Source organism: Sinocyclocheilus anshuiensis, unplaced genomic scaffold, assembly GCF_001515605.1.
Source record: "Sinocyclocheilus anshuiensis isolate Anshui unplaced genomic scaffold, SAMN03320099.WGS_v1.1 scaffold869, whole genome shotgun sequence".
NCBI classification, from domain to species: Eukaryota; Metazoa; Chordata; class Actinopteri; order Cypriniformes; family Cyprinidae; genus Sinocyclocheilus; species Sinocyclocheilus anshuiensis.
In genome coordinates, this window is record NW_015558630.1 from 207,014 (window position 1) to 212,371 (window position 5,358).

At 33.5% G+C, this 5,358-nt stretch overlaps 1 pseudogene; it reads right to left on the reverse strand.

Moving 5' to 3' along the window:
• Window positions 1-5,358, reverse strand: part of LOC107680751 (transforming growth factor-beta receptor-associated protein 1 homolog) — an 8,526-nt pseudogene that overhangs the window by 1,866 nt on the left and 1,302 nt on the right.

Consider the following 5,358-nt stretch of genomic DNA (forward strand, 5'->3'; position numbering starts at 1 on the left):
AAAATAAAATGAACAAAAATGTCAAAAGCCCATAACAAAATGACTAAAAATTAAACTGAAATTAAAATAAAAACTATAAAATAAAAGCTAATTCAAAATATGAATAAAAACTATAAAAACGGCATATAAATAATACTAAAATAACACTGTTCTATATATGAAAGCTATTTTATATTTCAAAACATGTGTAAATTTGACTCCCGATGGCCCCTTTAAAACAGTCATTAATTATAAACAGATAAGTCACCTTGCTGTGTAATTCATTGACTAAATATTCCAAGTACACAGTCATAGCAACTGAGTAGTTGGTGAGAATGGTAAGGACTTCTTCCTTACAAATGTAACATGGCTGCTTGTATGCGTCTTTGTAAAGATCAGTATTCCAGCCTATATTAAAATAAAGAGCATGTTTTAGAAAGAAACGCAATGCTTAAAATGCAATAAACTCTACTGTTCAAAACTTTAGTAGTGAGATTTTACACTTTTAAAACTTTGTATTCATCAAAATGCATCATGGTTTCCACAAAAATATTGAGCAGCACAACTGTTTTCAACATTGATAATAATAAATGTTCCTTGTTCACCAAATCAGCATATTAGAATGATTGAAGTAACTGAAGACTGAAGTAAAGATGCTGAAAATTCAGCTTTATCACAGGAATAAATAATATTTTAAAATGTATTAAAATTGACAATAATTTATTTTAAACTGTAATATTATTTCAAAATATTACTGCTTTTACTGTATTTTGATCAAATAGCCTAAATGCAGCCTTGGTGAGCATAAGACACTTCTTTCGAAGATATTAAAAAAAATCTTACCAAACCAAGCTTTTGATGAATAGTATTATAGCAAGGTTGTGTCTAGATACATAATAGTGTTTCTTTAACTGCAAAGCTAGACTTAATGAAACCTGTATAACTCTGACCTCTGCTGTTGATAAACAGGTTATGACAGTTAAAATGCTTGCCTCTTGGTCTCTCTGAAGAACCCAGTCAACAAATTTCCAAATGATGGGTTTATGTTCCAGATTTGAGAGGGTGTTAACTATGTGCTGGAATACGCTGATGTGTGAGGGGTCCTCGCTCTGCTCCTCCACAATTTTAACCCAGGTCTAAAAAAAAGAAAGAAAGAAATTTCCTTTCCTTTCTGATTCATCTTTAGTCATTGCTCTGTGGATCTTTCAAAGATTCAAAGATACCTGAATTGCATTGAAATGCTGGCCTTGACTTTGATAGAGCAATCCAAGTGTGAAAAACCTGAAATGGCAGCAAATTAGTTTGGCTTCTCACTAGAAAATAACCTGTAAACGCTGAAGTAACCTTAAATGATGAGCACAAACCTTTTGTGCTGTTCCAAGTCAGGTACACACATCTGGAGGTTACAGGTATTCTGCGACGACACAAGTTGGTCCAGTTTTCCATATTCACCTTGTTCCAAATACAGCTTAAAAAGTGCTGAGTCAATGTCCTGAGGACACCTTTGGCCCTGTCCTGTTAGCCTGACTTCTCTCAAGAAGTCATCCAAAAAGATTAGGTATTGTTGAAATGTCGGCCAGTCGTCTCGACTTAATGTCCACAAGTCCTTGGCATTGCTGACTGCTGTTGTCTGAGGTGCAAAGTCTTCACTCATAACAGGCATAGCTGGATGAAGGCTAATGATTTCCCTTGGGTCTAGTTCACCTTTACTAGAAAATAAAAGATTATACTGAAAAGGTGTTGGATTTTGAAACAATTTTCACACAGAAAATTGCTAGTAAATTTCACTAATTGAAGCATTACTTACATAAAAAGCTCTTTTGCATCCACAAAAGCCTCTCTGTAAAACTTTATCATTCCAGATGTACAGATGACATTTTTATGTAGATCCTAAAAGTAAAGTGATGAGTGGCATAAATCACGATAAATGTGATGCAATTGCTTAAATATATTAGTTTAGCCATTTATTTTATCATAATCATGCATCATCAGTTTCCATTCCAATTCTGAAGTTGGATAGATAGATAGATAGATAGATAGATAGATAGATAGATAGATAGATATTTAAGAAGCTATTTAACTTAGCACTTGGCACATGTAACATATTTGATGTGAGCTCATATATTCAGTCTCTGTGTGTCTCTGTGATCTTTGTTTAATACTACTGTAAGATGATTTTCATCTTGCTGGAATGACATCTGTGCATCTGGTGCAAGTGCTTATATGGATGACTTTGCTCAGTGTGTCTAAGACGCTCGGCTCAGCCACACTGACCTCGTGGCTCCATTAAACATAGTTTCTGTGTTTTAAGATTATTCTCATATGACTCTGTCTTTCAGCAAGATACACCTACTCATCAAATATAATCCATGTGTTAATATATGAATGGATGATTTAATGAGGTATTATTGACACCAAGGGGTCAAAGATTGGCTGGTTAACATCATCCATAACACGGTGCTGGTAGATGCCGTAACTACATATATTTACACTGGCTTAATGGATTAAATTTTTCTAATATATTAAAAAAAGATAAGACAGAAATCCCCCTTGTTTAGTAATTTATCATTAGTCTTAATTTATATGAATCTTTTGGCAGGAGATCTTGAAGTCTGTCCAGCAGTATTAGGGCTTCATCAACTCTCTGTCTCTTAACCAGCTCTTGGATCTGATTCTCTAAAGGAACTGGTGACAGCCGATTAATCTCTTTGTCAGCAACAACAAAAACACTTTCTATAACAAAAAAGAGAAATGAAATAGCTATAAATGTGCCTTTAAATGAGTAAATAATTATGAAAAGATATTATTATCAGTGTCATGGCATCAATCAACGAATGCAACGAACTCAAATTGCATACTCAAATTTGAATGTTTTAAAGTTGCTATGAAATTGTATTCTCAACCCATTTTATTTCTATAATGTGGCATATTTTGTGTGAAACAAAGTATATTTACAATATTTGCTGATTTTAAAATATGAAGCAGAACTTGTAAAGATGTACTGATACAGAACTTGAATTTTTAAAGGTACAATATACAAGCAATTAAGAACAATAATAGTGCCTCTGAATTTACTATGACTTCTGATGAATGATTTATAAAGATTGATGATAGATAGATATTTAAGAAGCTATTTAACTTAGCACTTGGCACATGTAACATATTTGATGTGAGCTCATATATTCAGTCTCTGTGTGTCTCTGTGATCTTTGTTTAATACTACTGTAAGATGATTTTCATCTTGCTGGAATGACATCTGTGCATCTGGTGCAAGTGCTTATATGGATGACTTTGCTCAGTGTGTCTAAGACGCTCGGCTCAGCCACACTGACCTCGTGGCTCCATTAAACATAGTTTCTGTGTTTTAAGATTATTCTCATATGACTCTGTCTTTCAGCAAGATACACCTACTCATCAAATATAATCCATGTGTTAATATATGAATGGATGATTTAATGAGGTATTATTGACACCAAGGGGTCAAAGATTGGCTGGTTAACATCATCCATAACACGGTGCTGGTAGATGCCGTAACTACATATATTTACACTGGCTTAATGGATTAAATTTTTCTAATATATTAAAAAAAGATAAGACAGAAATCCCCCTTGTTTAGTAATTTATCATTAGTCTTAATTTATATGAATCTTTTGGCAGGAGACCTTGAAGTCTGTCCAGCAGTATTAGGGCTTCATCAACTCTCTGTCTCTTAACCAGCTCTTGGATCTGATTCTCTAAAGGAACTGGTGACAGCCGATTAATCTCTTTGTCAGCAACAACAAAAACACTTTCTATAACAAAAAAGAGAAATGAAATAGCTATAAATGTGCCTTTAAATGAGTAAATAATTATGAAAAGATATTATTATCAGTGTCATGGCATCAATCAACGAATGCAACGAACTCAAATTGCATACTCAAATTTGAATGTTTTAAAGTTGCTATGAAATTGTATTCTCAACCCATTTTATTTCTATAATGTGGCATATTTTGTGTGAAACAAAGTATATTTACAATATTTGCTGATTTTAAAATATGAAGCAGAACTTGTAAAGATGTACTGATACAGAACTTGAATTTTTAAAGGTACAATATACAAGCAATTAAGAACAATAATAGTGCCTCTGAATTTACTATGACTTCTGATGAATGATTTATAAAGATTGATGTTAGATGGTAAAACGAACCTTCTGTTGAGATGAGAAATTTGGCACTTTGTAAAGATACAGTTTGCTTCAGCTGCTGGTCCAGAATGCTGTAGATATGAACAGTCTGATTTTGTAGAGCTAGCACATATGGGAAATGAACTGCAGCATCCACCACTCCATCAGGCCACTGTACAGGAGGATGCTGGGAAGTGCCATTCTTCATCTCAAACAATGCCTGCCTATCATATAGACTACTTTAAAGACTATTTATTTATTGACTAACTTTATAGCTACGAGTTAGTGGAGTTTTCAGTTATGTGTCAGTTAAGTATAAGTTATTTATCGTAAAATTCCAATTAAATAATTGAAAATTAAAAAAGGGTAATTAAAAAGAAATAAAAAATATAATTAAATTAGGCAATAATTTAAATACCACTATACAACTGCTGAAAAAATATATTAAAAATAAATTAAGGTGCATAATACTGTAGCTTAGATCATTTGGTCTTGGAAAATGTTTAATTATTTTTAGATCTCTTCTGAAACCTTTGAGGAGACAAATGAGATTAAGGTATCTTGCAAAATCAATAAAAGTCTTCATTTGTTCGCCATCATTTTTTCTCTATGGGGACTTGAGTATATTATCAATTACAATTATTGTGAGTACATTAAATTAAACAATGTCTTTTTATGCATGCACTTATAAAGGCCTTAAAGCGCTTGAACCCCAGTAAAACCTTAAGTGTATTTTTTTTACCCCTTACAGAAAATCCACATGAACTTCACGTGCAATCACATGTTAAAATCACATGTGAAATACGCGAAACATGAAATTGTAACATGTGATTGCACATGTGAAGTTCATGCACTGGCGGATTTTTCAGATTTACCTTGTTTATCACTTAAAGCTTAACAAGTCTTAATTTTATAATTATAAAAATTCTTACCCAAACATCCAGGCCCATTTAAAATGAATTCTCCTTTTGTTGGCAATTATATTTTGCTTTCCCAGGTTATGTGGGAAAAGATAGAGGGTGGTTTGGCTCTGATAATCATGGAGAAAATATCTGTCACAAGTGGCCACACACAGACACGTCCCATGCACAGCCAGAACCACAGGTTCCTGCGGCAGAGCCACCTGTCTCACACAGTCCCATCTGTCCACACACACCTTATAAATGCTCACTGTTTTCCTCTTGGTCGAAGCTGCAATGAGCTCAACGGAATCAGTC